General features: G+C 37.1%; 2 protein-coding genes across 5 annotated transcripts in view; one reads left to right on the plus strand and one right to left on the minus strand.

The window, feature by feature from the left end:
• p130CAS (Serine_rich_CAS and FAT-like_CAS_C domain-containing protein p130CAS) overlaps nucleotides 1-23,094 on the minus strand; it is a 110,091-nt gene that overhangs the window by 59,533 nt on the left and 27,464 nt on the right. The window lies entirely within an intron of this gene.
• The window catches only part of LOC117988603 (pyrimidodiazepine synthase-like), an 82,150-nt gene continuing 75,639 nt past the window's right edge, over nucleotides 16,584-23,094 (plus strand). The window contains exon 1 of the mRNA XM_034975762.2: nucleotides 16,584-16,596. The gene's annotated coding sequence lies outside the window, so the exon portion shown is untranslated. The remainder of the gene's footprint in view (nucleotides 16,597-23,094) is intronic.

Genomic DNA, 23,094 nt, shown 5'->3' on the forward strand with positions numbered 1-23,094 from the left:
CTAGTTTTATATATTTAGATTAAAAGATTTATATTGGTATAATTTTAGCTGAATTGTTGTAAAAACAAAAAAGGAATTGTCAGATTCCGTAATTAATGTACCTCCTATCTATTGAATTTCGAGAGGTAAACAGGAAAATGAGGTCGGTTGACAACCCTCCTTCATCAACGCCTGGGAATTATAAAGTTCGTTTACTTGATTTAATCCAGTTCAACGTTCAATTAATTAAAAACTGATTTATCTTTGCAAATGAAGCAAACAAAAATGAAATTAACTTTTTGATTATAGAATGTAACAGAGCCTCCTGTGAAACTTTTGCGTGTGCATAATCGTGATGTGACTTCCTCTTGAATTCAAAAAATGTAAGTAATTTGTGACAGGCGTCGGACGATTCAGGCGATCGGATTAATGCACAAATATCGTACGCGAAACTCTGGTTCGTACATAGAAATTTATAAATTAAAGTCACAAATTTTACTAACTCAAAACTTACAGTAGAAGTTTTCATTGAAATACATTTACCTAGCTTGGTACCATTAATAAAAAAAAATCAAAACCTTTTATTAATGTAGACAAAAAGGATTGAAACTTACTCATGAAAACAAAATAGGTACGGTACATAAATCTAAATACGACTATCTTTACAATTTACGTATTATACCTAACCATTAGTAAGTTTCACTGCTCACCTTACCTTCTTGTACCTACTTGTTTATGTATATGAAATTACAATTACATTTTGTATAATTTACCTAATACCAAAGCTAATAATTAATTAAATTTTAGTTGAATTTATAGAGGCTGAAAAACAAAACAATTATTACTTTTTGGGGTGTGTGTCTGTGTTTGTGCCTACATGTAACGATGTTTAAAGTTTAGTGTTCAGTAAATAACACAGATCATTAGGCGCGTCAAACAAGGGGTCGTGGTGTCAATAAGTAAGTTAAAATAACAGAGTGGATGATGTTGGGGTGCTGCTGGGTGTTGACCCAACAGGGAAGCACCGCTACAAAGGAAATTATTCATATGTTATACCTACACATAATATAGATAGGTCCTCTATGAGCTACTATGGAGCTGCGTCATATAATAGGTAAGCAGTAGGTACTTATCTATTACTGGTGTAAGAGTGAGTCCATTGAGCGTTGTAGTGCAGGGCAAGGTGGAGGAAGGTCACCTACGCGATGGACCGACCAAATTGAGTCCGCTGTGGGCGGTCCCGAGCACGAATGTACCCGATCGGCCAGCAAGGAGAAGTGCCGAATGCTCATGAGGCGTATAACATCTACCCCCAAAAACGTCACTTCGTGATGACCACGGCCACTCTGCCAAGAGAGTTACGACGAAGAACAAGAAGACGCAGTACCTACCTATGCCTAGACTATGGAATTGGGTTTGTCAAATACCTGCTTCTGAAAGTACAATTGATACAAAGCACAACACCATAGGTAGCGAGTAGAGACGCGCCACGGTTGCTCAGCAGGCCGTCACACTGAAAGCGCGACTACGCGTGTAACAATTGTTGTACAAATGGCACTTGCACACTAAACAGCGGATCAAGTGGTCACCTATTTTTTAAATTAATTATTTTTTTGTTAATTTAATTTTAAATACCTAGTCAATTTAATTTCATTTATATTAATATCGCTGGAAACTACTTACTGATTTAAAGAAAATCAACAATAGTATAATATTATAGATGAGCAAGTTGAATGTATGAACTCCTAAGGTAGGTAGGCATATTGTTCGAAGAATCATAAATAAACGAAGCTCAAATGATTGGATTCAGCTGATAAATAATAATGATGTTATGTTATAATCGACCACAAAACCGTCGTCATTGAGATTGCGGTCGCTTTTACATAAGCGGCGCCATTGGCGACACTCGTGCGCATTTGTAGTGTGCGCACGCGCTATTAATGTTTATTTATTAACTGGCCATGCTCGTTAAACTGATTCTCTCACCATTGAGCTGAATCTAGCACAAAAATATTATCCACTAGCTAATGCCCGCGACTTCATACGCGTGGATTTAGGTTTTTAAAAAACCCGTGGGAATTATTTCAATTTCCGAGATAAAAAGTAGCCTATGTCGCTCTCTCTTAAACTATGTAGCCTGTAGGTATACCCATGCAAATAATCACGTCAATCCGTTGCTCCGTTGCGACGTGATTGAAGGACAAACCAACAAACCAATAAACCAACAAACTAACAAGCAAACACACTTTCGCATTTATAATAGGTATGGGTAGTGATTGAGTCTAATATTATAAATGGGAAAGTGGGCCTGTCTGCTAGTTTTTCACGGCCCAACCGTTCAACCGATTTTGATGAATTTGGTAGGTACGGAGTTAGCTTACATCCCGGAGACGGACATAGGCTACTTTTTATCCCGGAAATTCAAAGAATTCCCGCGGGATTCTTAAAAGTCCATGCGCTTAACCGATTTATATGAAATCTGGCACAGAGGTAGCTTGCGCCTCTGAAATTGACATAGGCAACTTTTTATCCCGTAAAATCAACGTGTTCCCACGGGATTTAAAAAAATCTAAATACCTACACGCGTACGAAGTCACGGGCGTCATCTAGTATCTACTATATTTTAATTACCTACGTAGTTTTATACCAATGTAAATCGCATAGTGTACACAAGACTTTAATTGGAACGGGCAGGACGCGCGGCCGCAAGGGATGAGCGGTCACGCATCGCTGCTTGGCACAGATAACCACCCCGACTACACCGCTATAACTCAGCGCGATGTCAACAGACGGAAATCCTAAAAGTGAGGGTCTATTTTTCTACATCGTCGTGGCATGTTTATTGTTTAGGATCTACGTCGTATACTGACGTATATACCTAAAACAAGAACAAGACAAGAACAGTGTCCGTTCTATGAAATAAAAACCGGCCAAGTGCGAGTCAGACTCGCGCACTGAGGGTTCCGTATTACAATCGTATTTTATCGACATTTTGCATGATAAATCAAAAACTATTATACCTAAAAATAAATAAAAATCTGTTTTAGAATGAATGACAAGTTAAGCCCTTTCATATAATACCCCACTTGATATAGTTATCTTACAACGAAAATTGAAAATACTTATTATTAGTTTATGACCACAATTTTTTTTTTGTGGTGTGACCACAAATTCACGGTTTTCAGATTTTTCCCCTAAAGCCAGCTATAAGACCCACCTACCTGCCAAATTTCATGATTCTAGGTCAACGGGAAGTACCCTGTAGGTTTCTTGGCAGACAGACAGACAGACAGAGAGACAGACAACAAAGTGATCCTATAAGGGTTCCGTTTTTCCTTTTGAGGTACGGAACCCTAAAAAATTACAAGAATCCTGATCTAATATATTATCATGATTCTTTTTAGGGTTTTGTTGCACACCGAGCACTAGTTATAAAATATGAATTGTCAAAAGATCTCTTTTTTTGGAAGTAAGTGAATCTTTATTTAATTTATTTGTAAAAAGAAACATTTTTACATCTAAAAAGTAAAAAAAAAGAACGTTAAATTAAAACTTAAAGGGATCTTAGATCCCTATTACACTTTTTAAAATTAAATAAGCTAAGTATGTTGTGGACAGAGAAAGACGATAAGTTTCTGAAGCGCGCTCCCCACCTTTCCATACACACGTAGTTTGAGTCTTAATTGAAAATTAATCAACCGAACTCAATAAAATTTCGTAGACACGTTTTGGAAAGAAATATGCGTCTGTGGTTTGCCAGATTTCCGTAAAAATGTGTAATTTCAAAGTTACGCGGCATCTAAGATTTGTATGTAAATCTTGTAACTTACGCAAGGCATTTTAACTCCCTGTATTTCAAACCCGAAAACCGGCCAAGTGCGAGTCAAGCTCGCACACCGAGGATTCCGTACTCAGGTATTTTTTTGGACATTTTGTACGATAAATCAAAAAAACTATTATGCATAAAAATAAATAAAAATCTGTTTTAGAATGAACAGGTAAAGCCCTTTCATATGATACCCCACTTGGTTTAGTTATCTTACTTTGAAAGTTAAACATGATTGTAAGTCAACGGGAAGTACCCTATAAGTTTTCTTGAAAAACACGACAGACGGACAGACGGACAGACAGACAGACCGACAACGAAGTGATCCTTTTTCTTTTTGAGGAACGGAACCTAATAAAAAAACAGTTGTAACTACGACACCTAAAAATATATCATGCTATAAAGTTTACCGTACGGGTAGTACATACTAGGTAACGAGATGAGCGGTCACGTACGGAGGCTGTCCGATGCAGATAACGCGGGCCCCATGCGGTCCCTGAAACACTGCCGTGGAGGCCGTAACTCGTAACTCACTAGAATGTCGCCGCAACGGGATGCGGAAAAGTAAAGGGATTTTTTGCAATAAAATTGCTGTAACTATTGTTTGTAAGATAAATCTAGGGATGTAAAAACTTACACTGTTGCCTTTTTGAGGCTTGGTTTTTTGTTCTCTATCTTTGACAAAGCTTTATCTACTGGCAAGAGAAATTGCAGTCGGATATGTGCATATGAGCAATTGCATGCAAAGGGATTTTTTAAACAAAAATATAACAGGATTGTTTATAAAGTAAAACTGGATTATAAAATAACTCTGCGATACATTGCGCTTTATTCCGAGGCGCTTCTAAACACACTTAAGTAGGTAAATTACAACAAGTTACAGAAAACAATTAGATATCTGATTGGGTATTTACTTTGCGATTTGCGGTCTTTCGAATTACACTTGAGGATACCCGGCGTGTGTTACTATTAGGTACTACGCTAAAAAACCGGCCAAGAGCGAATAAGGCTCGCGTTCCGAGGGTTCCGCACTACAGTCGTATTTTTTCGACATTTTGTACGATAAATCAAAAACTATGATGCATAAAATGTATACTTGATTATATTCAACAAAAGGCCAAATTAAAATAAACTTCAAGTTTTGACCCATTGACGCATCGATTAGTCAAAGCTCATAGGCGGGGCGTGGGTTACGTTTCTATACATCCGTTCCTAGAATGTGTAGGTGTCTAAAGTAATCTATTATATCTATTGTAATTCACTTTACAATAACAGCCTTTGCATCTTCACAGATTATGCTTTTCATCTACCCTAAGTAATATCATCGCAACTTAATCTAATCTTTGAAATATATCGTCTCTTTACAACAATCTATTACCTACTAGCTAATACGCAACCTACCTACTAATTATAGAATAGCGGCTGCGTTTCAATGTACAGTACGCGGCAGAGAGTAATGTACATCGGCATTTAGAAAGAGATAGCAGATTTGCAGAGCATTGTCTCTGTCGTTGAGACCGACAAAACGTCATAGACGTCAAACGTAAACGTCAGAGACAACGCTCTACAAAGCCGAAATGTTATTCTAAAGGCCGATGTACATTGCTTTCTGCCGCGTACTGTGATGATACTTGATGATTACGCCTGTGGAACGCGGTCTTTTAATTATTTTATAGGTGGTGAACCTATAGATATTATTGACCGCGGAGGGTAAAACGGAAGCCAAAAGGGCATTCCATGTTAGAATCAGAATCATTGTGAAACAGAAACAAGGATGCGAACCGCTTCATTCGTGTCCATGGAATGTGGATTTAATAAAGTTATATCCAAACTAATACTTACAATAATACAGAACATATCAAATACATGTTCTAATATAAAGACCTATTTACACAGAGATAACGCAGGTCAGCTAGCAGTCAGCTCAAGTCAAGCTTATCCTTCCACTATTTGAACATTTGTTTATTTAGATTTAGATATCCGTGTACCGTCAATAGTTGAACAAATATACGAACGCGCGAGTCTTACTTGCAAGTTAGGTAAATAGACGCAACATTAAACTAAGCAGATGCTAGTATAAATGGGGCATGTTGAAACTTAAAGGATACACCTAAGTAACTGAAAACCAGATTTCGCATGACTGTTATGCTTGCATCAAGATAGCCAAAACCAAGAAATATAATTTTAGACAGTACGCCATAAATTATGGTAAAGTTACCATAATAATATTACGTACCTACCAGACTTTATTATAGAATCTATTCTCTTAGTTAGAAGAAAGAAATCCTGGTTGTGGAAAGGTCAGGCAAACTGGATCTCAGAGGTGCTACGGGTCTGGAAATGGTTAAGGATTTTGTTTACCTAGGCTCCAATATTAGCAACAAAGGTGGCTGCGAGCAGGAAGTCCGCCGTCGCATCGGCATGGCAAAAAGTGCCATGCCTCAGCTTTCTAGAATATGGAAGGACAAGAACATATCCCTATGGACAAAAATGCACTTAATGGGAATTCTTGTGTTTTCCATATTTGTTTACGGAGCTGAGACGTGGACTTTAGTCCTGAGTCGCTGATAGGAAAAGAATTGATACTTTCAAGATGTGGTGTTGGCGACGCATGCTCAACATATTGTGGATCGAATATAGAACCAACTTCTCAATACTTCACAAAATAAAAATGAGGCTATCTAATCTGTCTGCGGAGGACCCTCGAGTGCTTCAGTCACATCGCAAGAAAGAACGCCAGCAATATTGAAAAACTCATGGTCACTGGGAAGATCGAAGGAAAGAGACCCCGCGGACGTAGCTCGGGACGTTGGTCAGATCAAATAACAAATAAAAATAGCGGTTGACGGACCAAATAAAAGAATCATCAACACTCTGCTGCTGTACAACTTTAAGAAATAAAAGACTGGTTAAGTTTCGTATTCATATTTAATTTCCTAAACATTGCGTAACACTGCAACACTAAGTACAAAATAAACTAAAGCATAACTACGATGCACGTCATTTCCGCCTTGGAAATATGAACGAGCGTCATACGCTATTTGCAGGTTTTATTGCCACCATACCATACGACAATACGGTTACTCCGCATGTGCATGGGGACATAAACATAACAGATGCTGAAAGATTTATTTCAGTATCGCGAAACTGAATTCTACTTATTGTAGAAATTACATATATTTGTACAAAAATAGGTAAGCAGGGTTGTCAAAAATACCTAGTTGCATAGGTCAGACTGAGTAAACAGGTCAAAAAAATTTAGAAAAGTTTTAAGCTGATGGTAAAAGCAAAAAGACGCGCGAAAAACGTACCGGAACTAAATATGTAGGTATAGATATGTCCCAGTGCAAAAGTATGACATCAAATGAAAGTTAATCAAATATCCTCTTCGTATTTTCAAATGAATGAATCGATAAACATACTCGTAAATCTCTAAACTCGTTTGTTAGGTGACCTCAAATTTAGTCATATTATAAGGACCGTTATTCGCTATACTACTCGTGATTTCATGTATTATTATCGATTTTAAATCGTTTGCAATTTTACGACTTTGGGCAGTCGACTCCGAAACGAATGTTCTCATGGTGCGTAACCAATCGTTTCTTGATTTATACGCGTTATGGAGTAGGTATGTATGCTTCACGTACCTACTCATACCGTACTTCGTACCTTTAGAATCTACGTGTATACCTATTTTTGGTTATACAGGTTTGGTCGCTAACTGTGGGTCTCATAAGTCATTAAAAAGCCTCAGAGTCAGCGGACGACAGAGAGAGCTATGCTCGGAGTTCCTCTTTATGATCAAATCAGAAATGAGGAGATCTATACCCGGCAGTCAATAGGCTCCAAAGCTGAAGCACACGAGTAAATATCCTCTGTGGCTAAAGTGGCAATGAGTGAGACGCACACTTCGAAGAACCGATAGTCGAGTCACAGAGAGTCGCTGGATTCAGGCAGCGAAAGACCACGATTCCATTTTATTATCATCATCTCAACCCATCGCCGACTCGGTATTGAACACGAGTCACCTCAGGTTGTTCAGCTCGCTGGCCAAGTGCGAGTTTCACACACCTTGACAACATTATGTAGATCACTTATAGGAATTCAGATCCGGATTCAATCTTATTACCGTTAAAGCAAGTGATATTTAATTATTGCTCAAAACGGACATAAACCCTAAAAGTTAGAGATGTGTACCCGGGATTGATCCTCGAACTCTCCAAATAAGAAATCGGCCACTAGGCTATCACCGTTTCACGATGTAACTAATTCATCCCAAATGTACTGTTTTACGGAATTGCTTTGGCTTTGATGAATCAAATGAAAAACCTACGCATGACAGAACTTTTCGATTTGGGGATGCAAACGAGCTTTACAAGCTAATAATTTCAATTGTAAAAGTTCTATTAAGTACATATATCACCTTTTACATTATATATCAATATACTTACAATAATTAATTCATATTATCTATACCTAATAATAAGTAAGTCCAAAAAATTACCTTCTATGTATTTTTCTATGGGTTCAAATGCGCTAGCCAATCCATAGCCAAAGCCCAAAACGTATTTTTTTTAACTCGATTGCAAAATTACGCTAATGGATGTTATCTAGTTACGCTCATTAGTTTTCAATGGAGATCAGTGAATGGGCAAAATGTAAAACTAAAATTATTAAATTTTACAGATCGCAGACCACAGATAATACATATAGATAGTCGTTCCGACAAAAGTACGCAATGATAGATCACCACAGGATGTAATATAGCTATCATTACGTTAAAAATGCTAAAACTGTGTGTCTGTTATGGCCCTTAGATAAAAAAAAGGTTATCGGTAGGCTTTTATTGATATTCTCAAAACTTGGCATTGCACTTATTAGATCGCAACGAACGACACAATAACCTGTTTTATCAATCTTGATCTGAAAGAAAGATCAGTTCAATGCCCGTTTTTCCTTTTACGTTTTCACTAGTTTCCAAGCAACCTGCACATAGTAAATACTTAGCAGTACTAGGTACCTTTTAGTAGCTATACCTACTAGGATACTAGCTCTGATTAAAATGCTACGTAATTAAAACATGTTTTTAGTACATTAATCGTTTATTAGGTTTGCTTTACTTTAAGTACTTAGGTTATTTATTTCAACCTTTCTATTGCTGTCTACACTGAAATTCCACATAGTGCTGAAAAATCTTTATAATAAATAACAAGATCACAACCTTGGCTATCGTCATTTACATATTCATTTATATACGAATCAGCAATTTTCGACCCATTGTCATAAGAATTGCTGATATTAAAATATATTTTACGAAAAATACAAATTAAGTATTACGTGAACCCATCATGTTCATGTGTATGAGGTATAAGTAAGCGTTTATTACAAACGGGTAATATTATATACCTACAGTATATACTTAGTGTTATATACAGATCAAAATCTGTTTCATACACTGCCTGTATGTGCATTCCCTCAAAACTGTAGTAAAATCCAGTACTAAACGCCATCCTATAAATAATTCTGACGGTTTTATAATATGAAAAGCTTTACAAAAAATATTCAATACACGCTATCGACCACAAAAATAAACCGGGAATTCGAGTAGCGTATACAATCAATACAGAAAGCCGGGAACTGTCGGGACCCAGCTGTTATCGATTGCTAACTGGCTCGCCTAATTACTTAACAAAGGTTAATACACCCATTATAGGACACAGGTTTATCGTTATAAGGTTTAGTGATGCTCTGTTACTGCCCAGATAATGTTACACTAACACGAGGAATGTAAGTGGAGATTCTTCTTCCATTATAATTAGTTTTATCAGCTATACCTGCTTTGGGTTGATTATGATAACTAATTTTTATAATAATAAAACTAACCCTTACTTTCATATTAATATTATAAATGCGAAAGTGTGTCTGTCTGTCTGCCACCTTTTTACAGCTCATCCCTAGCTCATCCGTTTCACTTGGGTCTGGGTTGCAGAGTTTACACCCTGGGGGAGTACATGGGCTACTTTTTATCCCGGAAAATCAAAGAGTTTTCACAGGATTTTTAATAACCTAAACTCCAGTCGCGGGCGTCATCTATTTGGTACAGTTTACATCCTGGAGACGAATATGGCTACTTTTTTTTTCCGGAAATCAAAGAGTTCACACGGAGATTTTTTAAAAACCAAAATTCACTCAGACGAAGTCGCAGGCATTATCTAGTACCTCCATGATTATAAATCACTTATTGTAGCTTGTGTAAAAATTTATTACACTTACCTCTCATTTGCATAAATGCAACAAGCTGACCTTTACAAGCCCATTATGTTCGAGAACTTTTCGAAGACCTTGCTAAGGACATCGCCTGAACTCCTGACTCACGCGGATGACTAAATTGTGAATTGCCAAAAAATTATTCCGTTTATACTGTACCTATGTACTTATAAGTAACTGACTTCAGGTAAAAAAATTGATGTAAGGAGAGGTAAAGCTCCTCTATCATATTATTTTATATTCGACAAGAACGCTTGGAAAATGTGGTTATTAGAAAAGTCATTCTAAGGTGCCCAATTAGATGTGTATCTACAGGTATTATTGCAATCATTAACTGTAACTTTGACTGCCTGTCCTCCCAACTCCCAATGGAAAGGCAGTCTAGTGCGGAGCTAGGTAGCCGAGCGGGCGCGAGAAAGTGATGCGGAGCGAAGTTGCGGAATATATCTGTCCATAGATGCGGAGGTAGGCAGCAGAGCGGAGCAGGAAAGTAATGCGGAGCGGAGCGGGAAAGTAATGCGAAGCGGAGTTACGGACTGTATTTTGTGTTTTTTCATATGCGGGCTAGCCCGCTCCGCTGTTTAAACTAGTCCGCAAATCCTTGTCCTCTGAAGCGGAGCGGGAGTTTTATGCAACTCTATTGTTTAATATTTGCACATCTCCGCTCCCCTTCTCTCTTCTCTGCACCAGTGGACGGGCAGCCCAATATTGACATAGATGCCTATCTAATATTTAAAGAAAATACTGATTTTTGATTTCCAATAAATTGTAAATAAATCGACACAAATAATATATGTAGGTACAATACATATGTTTCGAAAACCGAAAATCTTCAAAAGAAATCTAAATAATATTATGGGTGGGCTACGTAAATTTATGGTGATCGCCGCTACTCTTCACGTAAAAGATCAATAATAATAGCATTGGTTTTGGGCGGCGCGGCGGCCATTTTTTACTCTTGTGGCGTCCCAAAGTGGTGTTAGAAGAAATCCTATAAAAAAATTGTTAATGAGCACGGCTCACTTCGAACTCTTGTGAATGGGAGGTCAAAATGAACGCATGTATGTGTACTGTGTAGAGTAGACTGTAGACGAACTTTTGCGATTCATGGTCATTATTGGAGAGAGTTCATTGTATTGGAGTGCCTAATTATTATTAGTGTTATATATTTATATTTTATTTATAATGGTAAGTAAAATTATTAACCAACGACATATTTAAATATATTATTTTACTAGCTTATGCTCGCGACTTCGACTACACAAATTTCAAACCCCTATTTTACCCCCTTAGGGGTTGAATTTTCAAAAATCCTTTCTTAGCGGATGCCTACGTCATAATAGCTATCAGCCCGACCCGTCCAGTGGTTTGAGCTGTGCGTTGATAGATCAGTCAGCCAGTCACCTTTTCGTTTTATAGGTATATTTAGATACCAAAATATGCAACTATACCGCACTCAGCACTGGCTTTAAAACAACTTTATGGTACGTATAAAGTTCAGACGTGAACTGTCCAGTAGGGTTGTTCTGTGTTTTTCATCACAGAATGTATTGTGTACATAAATTACGACTCAAAGTTAAAAAGTTATAGGTCCAGCAGCGATCGTAACAAATAGGAATGTAGTTACCTATTACAGCAGAATTACCCTTTATCTTCAGACAGAATCGAAAAGAAATTGTGAATATTTAAGCATCCCAGAAGCTGAACAGAAACATTTATCTGCATTCCACTTGAGTCATGAGTGGATTCCTAACTTTATCTAAACACCGCCCATCGCTATATTTAGTCTCAAAATAAAACACATGGCATCCAACAGAACAGGGCCCGTCGGTCACTTAAAGCAAATATTTGCGCAAAAACTAAAAAAGGCTAACGTTTCAGAATAGGGCCATTAAATACAAATCCAAAACATGCTGGGGCGTCCTCGAGCGGCCTTACATTCCTGGAATGCACTACCTGCTTTTTATAGCGGAGATAAAAGGTTTACAATTATGCGTACGTTGTAACCTGACCTAATTCGATTATCGATCAGTTTGCAGCCACCGACGGGATCACAGCGACCTATCAAAGTCGATTGGCTAATGCCTCTAGTGACCCAATACCTCGGATGGTTTACAAACACATGTATGGCTATGCCATATGGTGCGGTGCAGTATGCACTAATGCAGTCATAAGTCAAGCATAGGTACATATTTATAGATAAAATAAATCAGATAAATATCGTTTTTTATTGCGTCTCATAATGGCTATAAAAATTTGCTACATTATATTCATTACAAAAACCGGCTAAGTGCGAGTCAGACTCGCGCGCACCGCGGGTTTCGTACTCGGGTATTTTTTTCGACCTTTTGCAGCATTAAAATAAATAAAAATCTGTTTTAGAATACACAGGTACCCTTTCATAATATATAATAACCCATTTGGTATATTTATTTTACTTTGAAAATTGAAAATACTAGTTATTTGTTCATTGACACATTTTAATTTACTTTGTGTGATGTAACCACAAATCCACAGTTTTCAGATTTACTCCTTTACTGCCAAATTTGATGATTCTAGGTCAACGAGAAGTACTCTATAGGTTTTCGTGACAGACACGACAAACAGACGGACAGATGGACAGACGGACAGACAGACAGACAGACATACAACGAAGAGATCCTATAAGGGTTCCTTTTTTCCTTTTGAGGTACGGAACCCTAAAAGCTATAAAAAGAACTGAAGTAGGTAGGTACATTTATTTTAATTGGAAAAATCTGTAGGTTTGCGGTGGTCGGCGGAATGCAAATTGACTTTACCACAAAATTCGCATTTCCAGTTTTGTTTCATTTAAGTGAGAGAGAAAATATCTTTAACGTTTTTACAATTTGTTTTTGTTTTTAAGTTCATCCGTGGTGGAAGAACTTAAAAACACAAAAAAATGCCATCATCATCAACCCATCGCCGCCGGCTCTAAGGACGGGTCTCCTCTCAGAGTGAAAAGGGTTTAGCCATAGTCCACCACGCTGGCCAAGTGTGGGTCAGCAGACTTCACACACCTTCGAGAACTTTATGGGGGAAATCTCAGGCATGCAGGTTCGTAACGATATTTTCCTTCACCGTTAAAGCAAGTGATACTTATTTAATTTCTCAAAACGTACATAACTCCGAAAAGTTACCGGTGCGTGCCCGGGATTCATCTAAGAGTACCACCACTGAAATCCTTAGGGTAGATTTATTTCAGACCGCTTGTACTATAATATTATGACATTGTATGAGTTTAAAGGTAAGGCAATTCATATTAGGCTGTCACCAGCCCATTCCCCGTCCGGGTTCAAAAGTATCTACTCATTGACAATTGCTCGGCCACACAACGGTCTGTGCACGGCATGAAATAAATTGTACCCAATAGTGGAAATCCAAAACGAGGGCGACCATTTATGTCTTATGAAATGTCAATATGTATTACGTACGCGTAGATAAGATAAGAGAAGAATACCTACTAACAGACAGCTACAGTAAAGAAAAATGATTACTTTACAAAGCTTGTCCTTGTGACCGAAGCCACAAAAGATAGTGTCACGGATTGACACGCGTTGTCACGCGCACGCCTCAAAGCTAAAGGACAAAGGGTCAGTTGTTAAAGAAATTGTGGCGACTGATTTGATTGTCTCGGTACTTACTTAGGGCCAACGCAGACCGAGCGGTAAGCTCGCATCCTCAAGAACTTTTCCCATGCACTAATGTTTTTCTTCTTACCACTCTTACACTACGTCGCGCTTTAGTCACCTTTTACCAAAGACTGCGATTAATATTTTTTATATGGCATTTGTACTAATTACCACACTAGGAGATAAATATTACCACACTATGTACATATACAAAATAGAATTTACTCAACTCAAGCATACCAAGAGAACTTAATTAATCGACATAGCTCAACGAATTAGCAAGCTGAAGTGGCAGTGGTCAGGCCATGTTTTTCGTGGAACCGATGACCGCTGGGCCTGACGTGTTTTGGAGTGGAGGCTGAGTGTGGGATGACCTCCAACCAGCTGGACTGACGACCTCAAGAAAGTAGCGGGAAGTGGGTAGATGGGGAAGGTGGTGGTGGTGGAATCAATCAATTAATCGATCAAATCACCCGGGATCGAACCCCCGACCTCCTGAACAGGAGGCAGATGTTGTAACCAATAGGCTATCACGGCTTTTTTACATACGACATACATACATCGATTTATAAATCCGTCGGAAAAGTGATCATGCATGCGACCGACCGCAGTATGCCGCTTGGTCTGCATTGACCCTTTGTCGGCAAGATGAGCGAATAGGTACAGCCCAGAACGAAAATAGAACAGGGAATGGAATACTAAGATTAAGTGAAGTGCAACTTATTCCTGCTCCCTGAAGACCGTTTTCGCACGTCTCATTGTAGATATCTTGGCTGAACATAGATAAAAGAAGTTGAAGCGCGGTAGGTATGCGTCGTTGCTAGGGCTTTCAAATCGAGAAAACTTATCCTAAAGATGATATTACCAAGACGTTGGACGGACCAGGTGAAGAAAGCACTTGATTCTGGCGTCTATCTACTGAGCTTAACACACGGCAGAGAACAGGCTACGTAGGAAAAATGAGGGTGTTATCCAAAAGTAGCCACGATCCTTGGTAATGAAGGAGCGACGCAAGGAGTTATTCAATGCTTAAAGCTCAAAGAATAAAAAAATCTAAGAAGCATCGATGGTTTTGCACTGACGCTGAACATACACAAAAACACGTTTTTATGTAAATGTGCTTCAAAATAAGAAAATCTCTATATATAAAAATGAATCGCTAAATATGTTGCTGATCGCAAATCTCGAGAACAGCTGAACCGATTTCGCTAAATCTTTTTTTATAATATTCCTTGAAGTTCTTACGATGAGAAAAATTTAAAAATCTTGAATCGACTTTTAGGCGGTACGAAGTTCGCTGGGGCAGCTACATAGTTTTACATGAAAACACTAAACAGATCTTGTTTCATGCTTAGATTTTTGTCAATGGTATTGGCAACCCTTGGCGTTATGAAGGCGAGAGAACGTCTTCATAACTTTGAGGACCGTATCCAATAAGTTGTAAATGAAGTCCACGCGAGACGTCTGAAGTGTTTCCAACATTTTGTAGCGAAATGTAACTAACTTATTTTAATAAATTGATATGGTTGCTGCTAATACCTGCATACTATTTCTATTTAGGTACGCAGAAAAAAGGTCTTTATACGCTCTACATGTGAATTTATTATTAGATTTCAGGATTTTATGTTTATCTATAAGATACAATAAGCGTAGCGTAGTATAATTATTGAACACAATGGTCATAAAGAGTTTTATATAAGAAATTATATAAAAGTTTATTAAAAAATTAATGATAAAAACAAAACAAATCAGAGATTCTATATAGTACCTTTGTTACCTGTTATCTGCCAAATCCACGATGATCCATACTTTATAGCGTCTTTATAGTCGCTGTTGTTCCTACCCGTGTTGGGGACAATGCGCATAGAAACTTTCAGCTTTTATAAAACAACGAATGTCTGGCCCTCACGGGCTCTTAGCCCATAATATTGAAACGTCACTTACTACAAATTTGATATACAACTACGAAGCCCATACCTGTAACAAAGAATAGTTTAATCAGTATTGAATCGATAGCTCTTTACAATGATACAAATAAAGTCAAGTTTACACATTTATCAGGATACATCACACTGTATTGTATGAGATACAAAGGGTGTGGGGATTGAGCGGGCATAATAAAAAGGCTCAATAAACAGCCTTTTTTCTCAGGCTTTTTCTATTTTGACATAAACGCTTAAGTTATTGGGCATAGTGTTATTGACTACAAGCTATTAGATGACAGATGAGAGTTGGTATGCTTTATTGCGTTGGGATTCATTGTAAGGATGCCTTTCCACCAGAGATACTACGTAGCTAACTTAGATAAAGGATTGACCTCCGCATGCGCTGTTGGACCATAGCGGACCTTAATCTAAGGTTGATAAGTCACAATGTGAGTCAAACCTACCAAGAGGATTGCTTGATTTTCATAGCATTTTCTTAGCTTAGCTCAGGCGGAAAGCAGGGGTTCAACAAAGCTAAGTTTTTTCGTACTAGTTGAAGCGAAGGATGCGAGCTAAAGACACGCACTAGCTGAGGACGTGAGTTTGGGTTGCGCGAGTGGTGTAGTTATGGGAAGTGTTGAGGTCCGGTTCCCACAAACGCGGAGTGGAGAGGAAACATGTCCAGTAGACCTGATTGATTGATCATTCTTAATGATGGACGTGAAGAATTATCACGTGATCTTTTAAAAATCAGATTGTTCGACTGACGCACTCTGGTTAGGCAGAAACCAGGTGGACATTCAAATTGTGCATCTTCCTCGCTCAGCTACCCTCTTCATAGCACATCTTACCAGCTACTACACCACTACTAATGGTGGAAGTAGACACATAGTTTCGTAGCTTAGCAACCTCGCTCGCCGCTTAGCTACATCGCCATCTGTGGTGGAAAGGCAGCGTAAAGCGTGACTTACGAATGTCAACGACCTCGCTACTAGCTCCTGCGGGCTAATAGAGATAACTTGCCGTTGCCGTGACATTGTTTATGATAGTAAGATGGCTAAACGCTGATCCACTTAAGCCGCAACGAAAACATAACAAATTATGAGATAGCAGCAAATTAGTGAAGAGATCATTATAAATAACAGTGCATTAAGGAGAGTAGAGTATATTGGGGATTTGTGTTTGGAGCATTAACTTGAGCTACGGCTAATGCGTTGAATACTATTCTACTAACGTTACTAATTACGGTATTCACGGTTATATACGAGACCTTTATACGTAACGTATTATACAATTCTTCGATTTTCCAATATAAAAAGTAGTTTATAATATGTCCGTTCCCGCGATGCAAGCCATCTCTGTACCAAATAGATAGATGATGCCGACGTCTTCGTCCACGTGGAATCACGGTTTTTAAAACCCCGAGGGAATTCTTCGATTTTCCGGGGCAAAAAGTAACCTATGTCCATTCCCGGGATGAAAGCTATCTCTGTACCTTTCGTCAAAATGGGTTAAACATATGGGCCGTGGTAATGGATATGGATAAAAGAATAATTACTAGAATCTTTAAGGCTACATTTTTATTATCATTTTTAAATTAAATAAGAATATTATACATGCAAAAATCATTTAAATGTTTCAAAGATAATCTTTTGAAATAATATCTCTCTAATTAAGTCGTTAGTTTTCAAAACCTAACAGAGATAAATTTTGAAATAAAACTGTTAACAATTTAGTTTGAAGAAAAATGAAGCGAAGATAATTGAGGAGTCGGCTATTAGGAATAGATTGTCCGATCGGCGAAATCTTAATAAATCAGCGTAACGATAGCAATAAATAAACCCGTTTCTGCTTTCCGGAGGAGTTGTACGTGTGAGTGAGAGTGAGTAAATAAACAACGTGTCATTAAATTTGCATATAGTGATATGTCTGAGAGGATGTGAGTTAATTGGGTTCACTCGTAAAACCCGATCGCAACCACTTTCAGAAAAACTAAATGGTCTCCGACGTAATAACAAAAAGAAGGTGATTAAGAATTGACGGTCGGTAATTTGCCATGAGTTCGCTGTTCAAGAACCTTGTACAAAAATGTGTGAATAAAGCTATTTTATGTAATGTCTCAAGGGCCATTTTGTCTTGTTCTTTTTTGTATAAAATAAGATTCAACCTTTTTTATTCATATACCTAACCGTCTTGCTCGCCCTATTTAGTAATCTCAGAGCCAAAATTTTCTCACAGTTATATAAAAGGCTAAAAGTAAAGTAATAAATACTTCACTGAGTACTTATATAATGGGGGTAACTGCATTTTTTATTTTGTATGTATTATTACATTTTTATCTGTAACGCATAAGATCACACAGTTTAAAGGCGTTTATTGCGTGATTCCCTCGACCATCCAAAACCAGCCTGATATATGTGTATAAAATATTAAAAGATATTAAAAAAGCAGAAAGTGAAAATTAAGAAAAATAGTGATAGGAAATACATCATTTCAATCAGTAAAAAATAGATAAGGCCCACGACGATATTTATCACTCTCAGATCTCACAACCAAGCAATACTATAACCAGATTCAAAATACATTGAAATAAAATATTGCTACAAAGCTGAGAAAATAATTGAAATATGTAATGCTGTTGAAAATTTATAATATCGCACCTAACAGAAAGTTTTTGAAACTTAATAAATTCATATCCTCTCATACAAGACTTGACGTATGAATGAAGGTAAAGAATGGAGAATTTATAACACAGACGATTGTATAAGATAAGAATCCGGCTCGAGGATTTACAGAGAAGAAAATTAATTTTAATACCATTTAGTATTCAGCTTCGTCGTAGAACAAAATCGATTTTAGATCGATATCAAGATACAACTTGGGAGGGCCAAAGCGGTATCTTTAAAATGCTTCGAATCTTGGCATTTGTTACCCATCCGCGGTAAGTATTTGTTTTATAAGCACTTAAGAACGAGCTACAAAACTTTGCGACACATCGTTGAATTCATATGTAGCGGTGATAAAAATAAAAATCAAGAATTATTTAAAATGCATTTGTATTTCAAAGGTTGCACTGGAGGTTAATATAGATACGATTTGAAACATTTCTTTTTAGGTTAAGTGGGCACCGGCAGAATTATATCTTTCGATGATAATTATTGATATAAGACGTTTATAGACATCTGCGGCGTTGAAAGAGCTAGACGATCTCTAATGGTACACCATTTGGGAGGAGAATGGCTCTCAGGCGCGCCTGAATCACATCAAAGATACTTTGCGGTTGATTTCAGCAATTAGCTAGTATACGCGAAGGAATCTTATCTGCAATTAGGTACATAATATGTTTAGAAAGACTGTCGTTAAGGCTTCTAAAAATTACGGCTTTTTAAAATAAACCTAATTTTTAAGTACCTCTATAGTCTTAAACACTTACTTTTAGCTTGCAATATTAATTATAATCGATCTACTTATTTGTAACCCTGATTTTATACTCGTTACCACTTTTTATAACGAGCGATTGCTATCTGACCTCCAAAATTTATTGAGTGAACTAGTCGCATATTAGCTGGAATTATTCTGCCATCTAGGCTCAACGATTCATCAGATATCACAGATAGGTGTGATAATTATGGTGTTGTAAGTCTACTAAAACAAGGAGAGTAGAAGAGCTTAAAAAAGTAACAACCAGGGAAACCTAGTTAAGAAAATTAAATTAGAAGAATTAAACAGACATTGGTACGCAGAATATGTTACAGTCTTATAAATAGCCTAGTGCGCTAAAAATAGATTCATTCTCAACCAATGTGTTATGTGATAAAATTATACCGTAAATCAATCGAGGCCACATTGTCGGTCCTTAACAACTTTAATAATAAATTTACAGTATCGTACTAGTCAGATGATGAATATATTGTTGATGCATAAACAACGATAACAGCGATAGCACAAAATTATGGTCCTCAGCCTTTTGAACTTGAAAATATGTATATCGGTATAGGTATACTAAATATATGAATATGCATAAATGCAGAACTTTTGTGTTCAGAATTTTAAAACTGTAAACCGTTCGCGTTGCCACACGAATATTAAAATCGACGTTTATGACGAAATTGTACTATATGGGTTCCGGAGTGACTCGAATCTGCGATCGTAAAACCTTGGGAAAACAAAGTAAAATGAATGGCGGTAAGAATAAGATTTTAAATTAAAATGGACAGAATCCATAAAGAAGTTATTATCGGGCCGTTGAAAGTGGAACTTTGATAGCAATAGACGCCAGACTCGGTAGTTATAAATGTCCTAAAACAGGACGATTTACGTCATAGAAACATGTGTGGCTATCGAAAAGATAATTCTCGGACAAGCGGCGCCATGTAGTAATTAAATACATATTGAATGTTTAATTGCAAGTTATATGACTATTACTATTGATATAGATACGGATTTGTCTGTTATGGTGTTATGATATACAGCTACATTTCGATCTATGGTAACCGTCTCTCTAGAAGTTCGTATAAAGTTGTTCCAGAAGTTGTGACTTATAATGATTATGTAATTTTTTGTATATTAATAAAAGAACTTTAGATGAAGATGAATACATTTCGCGATATATGTACATATTTAAATATAAACTCGATAATAGGTAAGAAAGTAAGATAATGGCTATAAACAATTTGATACAACTAAATATTCATATTTACGCAGACCTATCACTTTTTAAACTGTTGTATAAGTCATGAAACTAGACCACGAAGTGTCAAGATGAAATAAAAGTTTAGTCCAAGTCATAATTCGAACACAATAAAAAACTGTTAATGAACATGATGCGTCATGTAATGATCTCGTATAGCAATAAATAAGATGACCGACGACGATATGGACTCACCTTTATGTAACACACTTATTCATGAACATTATGTCCGTCTTGCGAAGGCCGGCGTTCATTTTATTCAATAACTTTTCTTTCATTATGAATTATGATGATGAAAGAACCATTAGATATATTATCAGTAATTATAATATTTAGTAATCATTTCATATAGGTAATATTTCAATTTCCGGCGGTTTTTTGGGTTCCGTACCTCAAAAGGTAAAAAGAACCCTTGTAGGATCACTTGGTTGTCTGTCTGTCCGTCTGTACGACTGTCCGTCTGTCCATCTGTCGTGTCTGTCAAGAAACTTCCCGTTGACCTACAATCATGAAATTTGGCGTAGGTCTTATAGCACACGGAAAGGAAATAAAAATCTGTAAACCATGAATTTGTGGTTATGGTTAGTACATCACCAAAAAAATTAAAATATGTTTACAATTTTCAATAGAAAGCACTAGAATAGCTGTATGAGGTTTAGCTTATCTCTGGTGAAGTGGTGACCCTACATACTAGACACGCTAGACTAGACGGCAAGAACACTAGTAACAACCTATTGATGAAGCACTGCAAAGAAGAGGCTCCTTACGGTGAGAGCCTGAGAGTGCGCTGAAGTGTCACGTCTTCACCGCAGACAGAGGGGTATTTTAGACGGAAGATGGATAAAATGTGAAAGTGGAAGACAGTATAATAATAATGATTTATGGATAAAATTCGTTTGATGTGCCAAAGTCGTTAGCCACCCAAAATTATAAAGTTAAAATTAATTGAAATGATTTTTCATGTTAACCGTAAAACTTTATTCTGTTAAATGGAAGAATTAGGGAAATTATTATTAACTAGGTGATGCCCGCGACTTCATCCGCGTGAGTTTTGATTTTTAAAAATTCCGTGGGAACTCTTTGATTTTCCGGGATAACACGTAGCCTTCCCCGGGATGCAAGCTATCTCTGTACCAAATTTCGTCAAAATTGGTTAAACGGATGGGCTGTGAAAAGCTAGCAGGCATTTATAATACTTATGGATTATGGATATGGATAAAATATCACTATCACTACCTAATGCGATAGTGCGTTTGTTTTTTGGTTTATTGGTTTGTTAATTTATCCTCCAATCACGTTGCAATGCAGCAACAGATCGACGTTTTTTTCAGAGGTAGGTATAGTAAAAGTCTTGGAGAGTGACATAGGCTACTTTTTATCCCGGAAAGTCAAAGAGTTCCCACGGTATTCTTTATAACTTAAATCCACGCGAACGAAGGTGCTAGCTAAGCTAAATCAGCTAGTTTAATAATTTTTTTTCTTTATATACCTAAATGATGAAAATTGAAAAGGATAAGATTACTAATTACGTAGTCTAGACAAAAGTACAATTTGTATTAAAAGAAAGTACGTATAATATTATGTTTTAATTTTTAACATAATTTATATGGAATTTCATCTACAACATTTTAAGTAAATGAGCAAAAGAGAAGGTTCACATAATATCCTTATGACATGAAATAACCGAGTAAAGTCTATATAGTACGTTCTCATGATTAAGTTATTAATTAACATGATTAATAAATAAAAATAAAATGAAATTTCCCAAGTAGTAATAAAAGATTACGCAGGCAGGTAGGCACCATTTAAGCACCTTGTTTTATTTGTGCTCGTTTATAATTGACAATACTTACTTTCAACAATCTTTCAGTAACTGATATTGTATTCATTTACTTTAAAATCTTTCCCATAAACACGCGCGTGAACAGCTTAAAGCTTTTGCGAGGAGTGGGTACCACAATAGTACAACGGGTGGGATTTCGATAGGCGACCTTTCGGATTTCAGTCCGCTCATTAACTGTTGAGCTTTTGAGGCTTTTATTTTAATTACATGTATGAAAATTAGATTTCGTGTCGCCACCAGACTCTCGACTATGTGTTACCAAAAATTCTAGTTACTTTGGTCACATTGCCCGACTTGGATAAAGGGCAAAGGGCAATGAGGGCAAAATACCGAGCGGCAGAATATAGATCGCCCAGCCGATGGTCTGAGCAGGCCAAGTCACTGGCCTTCCACTTACAGTCGCAATGAGAAAAGCCGAGGACTGCACAGGATGGAAAGCTATAGTTACAATCTCGACGAAGGCACTTGATTGTGGACACGATGTTCATTTATGAAGAAATCAACTAAGAAGAAGAAGAATGTTGAATGAAGAAGAATATATGTGTTTATATTCATAAAATTGTGTTGTGTTTATGTTGAAAGTTTTCTCCGTGCGCCATATATAATGTTAGTATGCAGTCCTCGCATTAGAATCGATGTTGTCACTTTATAATAGGGCATTATTGTGTGTCGATTCTGCGCAAGTGTTGAATTATTTATTAATTTAAATCGAATTAAACGTTGTATATCTGTTTAGACAACATATCACTGCTCCATTTGCATATCAGTCATGTTCCGCCGCGAGCTGTCCGTGCTTTGCGTTGCCCTGTCAAAAGAACAACTATCGTAAACAATAATAACTTCGCAGACGTACAGTATAGAGTACAGTACTTGTACAGAGCGACTTGGCGATGTTAAATAACAGAAAATGCCGA

The sequence above is a fragment of the Maniola hyperantus genome, chromosome 14, assembly GCF_902806685.2.
Source record: "Maniola hyperantus chromosome 14, iAphHyp1.2, whole genome shotgun sequence".
In the NCBI taxonomy this organism is placed as follows: domain Eukaryota; kingdom Metazoa; phylum Arthropoda; class Insecta; order Lepidoptera; family Nymphalidae; genus Maniola; species Maniola hyperantus.